At 44.9% G+C, this 11258-nt stretch overlaps 2 pseudogenes; both read right to left on the reverse strand.

Annotated features, from left to right (window-relative positions):
* Positions 1–920: 920 nt before the first annotated feature.
* On the reverse strand, positions 921–10359 carry LOC127012375 (large subunit ribosomal RNA; annotated as a pseudogene).
* A 401-nt stretch (positions 10360–10760) lies between these two features.
* On the reverse strand, positions 10761–10938 carry LOC127012372 (5.8S ribosomal RNA; annotated as a pseudogene).
* Between the last annotated feature and the right edge of the window lie 320 nt (positions 10939–11258).

Raw genomic sequence — 11258 nt, forward strand, 5'->3', positions numbered from 1 at the left:
TGACGATTCATATTGTTATTATTAGATGGTCGAGTTGTACTTATATTGATATGTTAATCAAATTGGTCTCTTACTTGAAAATCTAGACCTTAGGAATATTTTTATATTATATGTTTGCCAATCTTCGCGTCACTAATAAGATGACGATTCATATTATTATTAGATGGTCGAGTTGTACTTATATTGATATGTTAATCAAATTGGTCTCTTACTTGAAAATCTAGACCTTAGGAATATTTTTATATTATATGTTTGCCAATCTTCGCGTCACTAATAAGATGACGATTCATATTGTTATTATTAGATGGTCGAGTTGTACTTATATTGATATGTTAATCAAATTGGTCTCTTACTTGAAAATCTAGACCTTAGGAATATTTTTATATTATATGTTTGCCAATCTTCGCGTCACTAATAAGATGACGATTCATATTATTATTAGATGGTCGAGTTGTACTTATATTGATATGTTAATCAAATTGGTCTCTTACTTGAAAATCTAGACCTTAGGAATATTTTTATATTATATGTTTGCCAATCTTCGCGTCACTAATAAGATGACGATTCATATTGTTATTATTAGATGGTCGAGTTGTACTTATATTGATATGTTAATCAAATTGGTCTCTTACTTGAAAATCTAGACCTTAGGAATATTTTTATATTATATGTTTGCCAATCTTCGCGTCACTAATAAGATGACGATTCATATTGTTATTATTAGATGGTCGAGTTGTACTTATATTGATATGTTAATCAAATTGGTCTCTTACTTGAAAATCTAGACCTTAGGAATGTAATATATAAAGGATTAAAAATTCGCCACAAAGCCAAGCAAACAATCAATGCATACAAATAGATTGTTGGTTGAACTTTATATAAGAAGTTCAACACAACAAATAAATTATGCAATTTTATTATCGAATCATCAAGCAAAGGATAAGCTTCAGTGGATCGCAGTATGGCAGCTGCTCAACCACTTACAACACCTTGCCTGTTACAAAAGTCGTTTACAATTGATTCTAGGCTTTGTCATTGTATTAAATAATGCTTTTATATGTAACTAGCGCGGCATCAGGTGATCAAAGATCCTCCCAATTTACTATGTTACAAATTACATTGGCATCACATCCATTGTCGTTTAAAAAGTAAATTATAAACTTTAAATGGTTTAGAAGCCATACAATGCAAATTGCCCCTTATTTATCATTGCAGTCCAGCACGGATACGACCTTAGAGGCGTTCAGGCATAATCCAACGGACGTAGCGTCATACCACTGTTCGCTCGAACAAGTATTGTGCCATTGGTCCGTACCTGCGGTTCCTCTCGTACTACGCAGGAATGCTGTCGCAACAACGTTTTGTCATTAGTAGGGTAAAACTAACCTGTCTCACGACGGTCTAAACCCAGCTCACGTTCCCTTGCATGGGTGAACAATCCAACGCTTGGTGAATTTTGCTTCACAATGATAGGAAGAGCCGACATCGAAGGATCAAAAAGCGACGTCGCTATGAACGCTTGGCCGCCACAAGCCAGTTATCCCTATGGTAACTTTTCTGACACCTCTTGTTAAAAACTCTTTAAACCAAAAGGATCGATAGGCCGAGCTTTTGCTGTCCCTGTGTGTACTGAACACCGAGATCAAGTCAGCATTTGCCCTTTTGCTCTATGTGTGGTTTCTGTCCGCACTGAGCTGGCCTTGGGACACCTCCGTTATTATTTGAGAGATGTACCGCCCCAGTCAAACTCCCTACCTGGCAATGTCCTTGAATTGGATCATACCTGAGTAATTGGAGTTATACCAAATTTTCAAATCAAAAATACATAAATGCACCGTTTTATTAAAGAATTTGTTTGCGATTATATAACAAACTCGTGATACTTTGATCAAGAAGCTTGCATCAAAACCCAATACCATAAGATATAATAAATATATCCGTATAATGGCTAGGAAATGATACACGTTCCATTTAATCAAGTAAGTAAGGAAACAATAAGAGTAGTGGTATTTCATTGGCGATACCAAACCGAGGTCTAATATCTCCCACTTATTCTACACCTCTTATGTCTCCTTACACTGCCAGATTAGAGTCAAGCTCAAAAGGGTCTTCTTTCCCCGCTAATTATTCCAAGCCCGTTCCCTTGGCTGTGGTTTCGCTAGATAGTAGATAGGGACAGGTGTGTCTCGGATCCCTCCGAACTTATTTAACGTGACGTGTTCCGCACTGAAGGGATTACAGCCACGGCATTCTAATATACCCACAAGGGAGTATATAATGCAAGGGTCTGGGTTAAGCGCCAAACCAACGCCCTGGACTAGAAGCTATAGCTATGTACATAGCAACCACCCCAGTAGCAATTTAAGTACTTGCTTGTCGGGCAAGCACTCCCCCTTGCATAGGGGCGAGATCTATCTAAAATCTCTACTGTTCTTTGGGTCGCAGCACCCGAGTTGTATTAACGCAACATCCACGTCGAGCCCGGGGACTCTACCCGCGATATAGGTGTCAACCACAGCCACCACGAAACTCCCACTAGGGGGCCGACCTCAATGAGTAGCCTTGGAGAACCACTCAACCCGTGGCACCGAAATTTCAGGCTCGGTGGGCCTCACCCCTTCAGCTCCGACAAGCTCGGATGGGGCAACCATGTCATATTAGTCGCCTCCTACGACAAGCAATGACAAGCTGTGGCAGTATTCTTCGCCGTTGCCACACGGCAAGGGGGTTTTGGGACTATTGTCCCGGCGCCTGCGGTTCATCCCTCGTCGCTTCCATCCTACGCCTCGAGAAGGCAGCATCAGCAAAAGCTCCTAGGAGACGCATCCGTTCTGGGGTCTCGACTACTCCTGCGACGTTCCATCGTTCTTGGACTCGAACAATGCCAAGGGCATCCAAGTCACGCAAATCGCTATAGAGGCGGCACTCACATAGTACGTGAAGCCAGTCCTCACTCTCCTCTCCACATGAGCATGCGGTTGTGGTGCTGAGGGTTCTACCATGGAGGAAAGCGTTGAACGACCCGTGTCCTGTCAGCAAGAATCCGGCTCTTAAGGTGAAGACAAAGTCCTTCCTCTTGTAGACGAACGCTGCCTCTGGGAAAAACTGGCGAGTCACAAAACCGTGAGCCGCTTGGTCCCATCTGAGTTGCCACTCATTTAGCAGACATTCGTCTAGCAGAGCCATCTTGGATTTCCAGTCCAACACAGACAAGTCCTGTCCATAGAGCCAGTCGCTCTCGTCCAGGGGAACGTGCTTTCTGAGCTTAAACTTCACTGCCATCCTGTGAGCATCTAAATCCATTGGAGGAGCACCAGCAAGCACCTGCAGTGCCACCGTGGACACTGTGCGGCATACCGGTAGGCATCCTAATAGGATGGTCCTCTGGCACGAGGTGAGGAGTCTTAAGGACTTGCCCTTGCTCGCCGCCTTGTACCAGACCGAGGCACCGAAGAGTGCACAGGGGACCATGAGTCCGCTGTATATCGTCCTCTTAGCACGGGAGCTGAGCCCCCAATCGACTCGGAGCACCCGTGCTAGCCCTCCGGCAACTCCAGCCAGCCGATCTCTGAGAGCAGAGATATGCGGGAGAAAGCTCATCCGCTCGCCGACTAAGATGCCAAGGTACCGGCATTTGGTGACGTATGGCAGGCTTGCTCCAGCAAACCGTACGGTCGGTCTCCTAGTGTCTGAAAGATTCCCTTTCAGCAACATGATTGCCGTCTTGCTGGTTGACACACTCACTCCAACCTCAGCTCCCCAGGCTCCCACGATGTCCATCAACTGCTCGCCCTTTCGCTCCAGATCGGCACGGGAATTCCCATCGACGAAAAGTAGCAAGTCATCTGCAAACGCGCTCAGAGCACAATGTGGCTCCAGGCGCTGAAGCAGCACATCCATCAGTAGGTTCCAAATAAATGGACCACTGACGGACCCTTGCGGGCAGCCCCGTGTAACCGACACTGTGGCCGCTTCGTAACTGCTGATGATACTGGCACTTCGACCGGAGAAATAACTTTTCCACAAGTCTATCTCTCGACAGCCGACGTCGATAAGCCGATCCAGCACCGCGTTCCACTCAACATTGTCGAAGGCACCCTTGAAATCAACAAAGATTCCCAGCACCCTCCTCTCGCGGCTGGTGGAAACGGTGTTTTTAGCGTGCATCCACGCATCCTCAACGCAGCGTCCAGGCCGAAATCCAAATTGCCATCTGCAGCCATCCGGTAGCACATCCTTTAGTCGATTCACCATGATCCCTTCCAGCACCTTTCCGAACACTGGCAAAAGGCATATGCCACGATAAGAGGCAGGATCGCTCCTGTCCTTATCTGGCCCCTTTACCAGCGGTATCACTCTCGGGTGTTTCCACTCGGCAGGAAAATATCCTTCCGAGAGGCATCGAGAGTACAACTTCGTCAGGTGCTGAGGGATAGCACGCCATACCTCCTTGACGATCCCACCCGTGATGCCGTCCATTCCCGGCGATCGCCGGCTTCTCAGCTTCGCGACGCTGGTTGCCACCTCGAAGGCTTCGAGGGTCGGTGGAGCAGCAGGAGTTATACCCTCACGCACTGTGGATTCCGCAACAGGGAAGAAGTTGCGGAGGAGTATATCTGCGCAGTCGTGCCATGTCGTAAGTAGCGCGCCGTTCGACCTAAGACATCCAAGATCGGTTGTCTTTTTCCGGCCTCGGCATATTCGGTAGGCGTGCCCCCATGGATCATCCTTGTGCCGTCCCACGAAGTCCCGCCAGTTTTGTTCCTTTGTCATCAGGATAAGCTTCTTATACTGGCCTGAGGCAAGCCTTAATCCAGCGGCAAGTCGCTCAACATCGCCGGTGCCACTCCGACGAGCTGCCTGCAGCCTGCGCCTCAGTCTCCTGACCTCTTGGCGCTTGGTACTCAGTTCAGGATTCCACCATATTACGTTTCCCCTTGCTGCAGGTATCCTGCGCCCTATTACCCTGTCGCACACTTCGTGTACGATGGAGCGAAGGGCTGACACATGATCATCCAACGGCGATTCCTCCAGTTCCTCGAGACATTCAGCTACATCCCTTAGTTCTACTCTGAATCTTCGCCAACTTGCATTGGAGAGCCTCCATTGCGGTACCGGAGCTAGGCTCTCAACGGTACTGCTTGGATCTGGAGTAACCTCAACAGTGATGATGTTGTGGTCACTCAGCTCCCAGAAGTCAACTCTCCATTCGTATGTTGCCCACACACGCGCTGCTTCGTTGGTGAAGGTCACGTCGATATCACTTCTGGAGCGGTGATTATCGAACGTGAACACCTGGCTGGCCGTATTAAGCACACAGACACCGCTTGCGATGATCCACTCGTCCATGTGCTGTCCCCGTTCGCGATTCAGACGGTCTCCAGAGTTAGCTGGAGTTTTGCTGAACCACATCGGGGAAACCGCATTCGCATCAAGTCCGAGGATTGTCGGTGTCCTGCTGGCTAGCAGCAGAACCGTATCCAGGTAGTCAGTGTAGGGCTGCAGGGCAGCTGAGTACTGGCAGTATACGGAGGACAGAAAAATGGTGCCGTATTTTCCTGTGACACTCACGCACACTCCATAATCCGTCGTCAATGTCTCGATGGGCATGCAGATGGCAGACGGGTCGTCCACGATGATGGCAGCTTTCTTCCTTTTGTCAGCGAAGATTCTCATGCCTCCAGGGAGTCCAGTGAGACGCTTGCCTGCGTCCACATAGGGCTCCTGAATGAGTGCGAACAGGTGGCCAGCATCTCTCATCCGCTTTGCAAGCTCGATGACAGCGCAACGGCCTCGACCACAATTCGCTTGGATGAAGCTGAACATGTTAATGTCTAGCTTGCACCCTGGCTAGCACAGCGCTATATATCGGGCATCCACCCGAGAGCATATAGTGCCCCGAGGGTAGCCCTTTATGGCGGCAGTTACGGCAGTCCACCGCATTTTTGCACTTCGCCGCGACGTGGTCGTTCTGTCCGCACTGGCGGCAGACCTGGTTTTCTCTAGCGTACCGACACTCGCTGACTTTGTGGTCAAAACCAAGGCATCGGTGGCACGCATAGGTGCGCACTTGAGAGCGGCAGCGGTAAGAGAACCACTTGATATACACCCTCCCGCTTTCGAGAACGGCCAACGCCTGATCATCTACTTCCAGCGTCACGTTTATAGTGGCGCTGTTAGCTGCTGACCAGGGCTTGGTCGCCAGGACTACCGCCTTCTGGAACTCCTTCAGCGACATCTCCTCGAAGTTTTTCTCTTTTAACTCCATCATGAACTCATCCGGCGTCACAGTGGTGTCCACATCCTGTACCGTCACCCTGGGTTTTGCGGCAGTGTTTTTGGACACCTTAAGGCCCACCTCAGCGAATTTTGCGGAGGCAACGATTTTCGACATCTCCGCCTGCGATGGCGTGCGAATAATCGCGCCGCCCCGCTTCAACTCTCGCACCTCATGCACTCTGACGCCCAAAGCAGGCGCTACCTCTTTGCGGACCTTGTCCGCAATTTGCCTCCCTGATAAGGCCGGATCATCACATGCAACGACTGCCGACCAGGTCTCCCGGATTTTCCGCGGTGCGGCTACAGGGGCATAGGGGGCGACAGGGGCAGCAGGTGAGGCGATAAGGTGCGCGCCTCTAGCAGCGGCGGCTGCGTATGAGACGGCCGAGGCAACCGGTGTCTGCTTCTTAAGGCGGTCCTCAAGCACTCCAATCCGTATAAGGAGGGCTGCAACAACCTCCTCGTAGCGGTTGGCTACGGACTGTACCTTCACATTTGTGGCCGGGTTGGCATAGGAGACCATGAACATCCTACCGATCTCCGATCGGATGTCCCCCATCTCGGCAGCGACGGCACCATTACCTCTCCACTCCCTATCCGAGAAGGATTTTAGAGGACTGGCTGGTGCAACGAAGGTCTTCTCGTGTTCAGCAGAGGATGCAGCAGCGGCGGGGGCTGCGGGAGCGGCAGGGGCTGCGGCAAGGGCAGCGACAGGCGCAGCGGCAGCGGCAGCAGCAGGGGCAGCGGCAGCGGCAGCGGCAGGGGCTGTCGCAGTGTCAGCGGCAGTTGCATCCAGTGCCATCAACTTGCACCTAGAGGCGTCCCTCAGCGGCGCTTTATTGCGCTTACCTCTGGGTCGTCCTCTGCCCCCACTGCTTCCCCTACTACTAGCACTCTCACTGCCAGAATCTCCAACATCCATTTTGGGTGGCGCCATCCGCCGGTTATCGGCAGTTCCAACCCAAAAGCTTTTCCACCAAGGACTTACCCCTTTATTATCAGCTGGTCGGAAAGCTCTATCAGCTGATCAGCTGATAAAAGTTTAGCGATGACACAAACCGCACAGCTGTTTTAGGCAAAATGTGCCTAAATAAGCCTAACTCCTCTCTCAAGAGAGCGCCTCTCTCGTGACACACGTGGCGCAATGGAAAATTTCCAATGGGAAAAACCCAATTTCACCCGGTTTCACCACTTTTACACAGGGAAAACACGCGCACTCGGGTTCGCAGGCACAAAACACGAATTTTCGTGCTGTTTCTAGCTTCGTATCTGGTCTCTATCAGTCAATATTGGCTACACTCGCGGAGCGTACGGAAAACACGTCTGTTCGCACGAGCAATCTAACACCGACTGAGTAGATAGGGACAGTAGGAATCTCGTTAATCCATTCATGCGCGTCACTAATTAGATGACGAGGCATTTGGCTACCTTAAGAGAGTCATAGTTACTCCCGCCGTTGACCCGCGCTTACTTGAATTTCTTCACTTTGACATTCAGAGCACTGGGCAGAAATCACATTGTGTCAACACCCGCTAGGGCCATCACAATGCTTTGTTTTAATTAGACAGTCGGATTCCCCAAGTCCGTGCCAGTTCTGAATTGATTGTTAATTGATAATCGTTATAATTAATAAGAACTAATTGGTTTAACCCAATTAGTATTCTTAAAAATTTTAGCAAGAAAGTTCCACAATTGGCTACGTAACTAAACTATCCGGGGAACAAGTAACTAACATAAATGCTAGAAACTCTATTTACCCAGAACGAGCACATAAACCATGTTATTGTTTCCCAATCAAGCCCGACTATCTCAATCTTCAGAGCCAATCCTTATCCCGAAGTTACGGATCTAATTTGCCGACTTCCCTTACCTACATTATTCTATCGACTAGAGACTCTTCACCTTGGAGACCAGCTGCGGATATTGGTACGGCCTGTTGAGAAGTTTTGCGTGTCCCCACCATAAATTTTCAAGGTCCGAGGAGAAAATATCGACACAACAGTATATGTCATGCTCTTCTAGCCCATCTACCATATCTCTCTGCGAAAGACTTCCATGGTAGTACGGCTATAAAACAGAAAAGAAAACTCTTCCGATATCTCTCGACGGCTTCTTTATGGTCGTTCCTGTTGCCAGGATGAGCACGAGGCCCATATTTAATAACAAACGGATACTCAACAGGTTACGGAATTGGAACCGTATTCCCTTTCGTTCAAAATTATTCAAGTATATTAATTTAGCTAGATTTTATATAATATATATATTTGTTTGGCATTTGTATTTTACTTGAAAATTTTCGGCTTTCGCCTTGAACTTAGGACCGACTAACTCGTGATCAACCACTGTTCACACGAAACCCTTCTCCACTTCAGTCCTCCAAGGTCTCATTCGATTATTTGCTACTACCACCAAGATCTGTACCAATGGCAGCTCCATGCAGGCTTACGCCAAACACTTCTACGCATACCATTGTACCTTCCTACTCACTAAAGTTTCAAAATTTATATTACAAGTAATATAAATCATCTACTTTAGCGGTAATGTATAGGTATACAACTTAAGCGCCATCCATTTTAAGGGCTAGTTGCTTCGGCAGGTGAGTTGTTACACACTCCTTAGCGGATTTCGACTTCCATGATCACCGTCCTGCTGTTTTAAGCAACCAACGCCTTTCATGGTATCTGCATGAGTTGTTAATTTGGGCACCGTAACATTACGTTTGGTTCATCCCACAGCGCCAGTTCTGCTTACCAAAAGTGGCCCACTGGGCACATTATATCATAACCTTGAACTTCATATCAAGAAAGTTAAGGTTCTTACCCATTTAAAGTTTGAGAATAGGTTAAGATCGTTTCGACCCTAAGGCCTCTAATCATTCGCTTTACCAGATAAGATTATTTTATATAATATTAAAATGCACCAGCTATCCTGAGGGAAACTTCGGAAGGAACCAGCTACTAGATGGTTCGATTGGTCTTTCGCCCCTATACTCAATTCTGACAATCGATTTGCACGTCAGAACTGTTTCGGTCTTCCATCAGGGTTTCCCCTGACTTCAACCTGATCAAGTATAGTTCACCATCTTTCGGGTCACAGCATATATGCTCAAGGTACGTTCCAGTTAGAGGCATAAATAATATAAATATCATTATACATAACTATATAGAACGCCCCGGGATTGTGTTAATTAGCTATAAATAGTTAAAAAACTAATCCCATTATTAGTCAAGTTAATTACGCTATTAGGTTTATATCCCAATAACTTGCACATATGTTAGACTCCTTGGTCCGTGTTTCAAGACGGGTCCCGAAGGTATCCTGAATCTTTCGCATTGTTAATCCTACAAGTGCATATAATAAACACAAAAATCAATGATAATTATGCCATTATATAATTCCGAAAAATTAACGCACTGTATTCATATAAATCTATCAGCACTTTATCAAATTAATAACATTTATTCTGTGTTAAAATGCAAGCAAATTAATTTGAATAAACTATAAGTTATATTTTATGATAAATTTGGTATGCTAATAGATTACAATGTCCTTATATGGAAAAAATGCACACTATTATCATAATATTGTTTAAATATTACAATTCTAATGATGAATTTTCCATAACGGATATTCAGGTTCATCGGGCTTAACCTCTAAGCAGTTTCACGTACTGTTTAACTCTCTATTCAGAGTTCTTTTCAACTTTCCCTCACGGTACTTGTTTACTATCGGTCTCATGGTTATATTTAGTTTTAGATGGAGTTTACCACCCACTTAGTGCTGCACTATCAAGCAACACGACTCTTTGGAAACATCATCTAGTAATCATTAACGTTATACGGGCCTGGCACCCTCTATGGGTAAATGGCCTCATTAAGAAGGACTTAAATCGTTAATTTCTCATACTAGAATATTGACGCTCCATACACTGCATCTCACATTTGCCATATAGACAAAGTGACTTAGTGCTGAACTGATTTCTTTTCGCTCGCCGCTACTAAGAAAATCCTTGTTAGTTTCTTTTCCTCCCCTAATTAATATGCTTAAATTCAGGGGGTAGTCCCATATGAGTTGAGGTTGTGTATAACTTTTATATGCAATTAATTCTTTATATATAATGATAAAACATTTTATTAAATTCGTTATATTAATAATATCTGTATATAAATGGCATTTGTTTGATTTAACGAATCAACGAAGAACAATAATATTGTCAACGGTTTTCTATTTTCTAATCATTAATAAGAGACAATTCTAGATAAATTTTTATGCTAGACATTTCTCAGTATCATTTGATTGAAAAAGAAAATATTTCTCTTCGTTTTTCACATTCAAATTATTTACTAATGTGAGATAATGTTTTTCATATATTTTTTAATATTATGAATAAAATATTAAATTATTATTATCCAATAATATACCATATGCTTATAAAATTTCATTATAAAATTTGTATAAGCAACTTAATTAGCATAGTCTTACAACCCTCAACCATATGTAGTCCAAGCAGCACTATAAAATTAATTAAAGTACATAACAGCATGGACTGCGATATGCGTTCAAATGTCGATGTTCATGTGTCCTGCAGTTCACACGATGACGCACAGTTTGCTGCGTTCTTCATCGACCCATGAGCCGAGTGATCCACCGCTTAGAGTTTTATAAATTGGTTTCTTAATTTTGTCAAATATGTTTTTATTGAAAGAAATTAAAAATACACCATTTTACTGGCATATATCAATTCCTTCAATAAATTTATTTTTATACCTAAAACGAATGCTGCGAAATGTCTTAGTTTTATATAACCAATATATATCAAAGTATTTCTTTTTAAATTGCATTTATTGTAAATAAATATATATATATATATATATTAATACTTTTTTAGCGATATAAATTGAAATTTATATAAAACATTAACCTGTATAAAACCAGGTACAACATTGTACATTTTAGGTTGTTGCATTATCCAATGTATG

The sequence above is a fragment of the Drosophila biarmipes genome, unplaced genomic scaffold (assembly GCF_025231255.1).
Source record: "Drosophila biarmipes strain raj3 unplaced genomic scaffold, RU_DBia_V1.1 ptg000059l, whole genome shotgun sequence".
NCBI classification, from domain to species: domain Eukaryota; kingdom Metazoa; phylum Arthropoda; class Insecta; order Diptera; family Drosophilidae; genus Drosophila; species Drosophila biarmipes.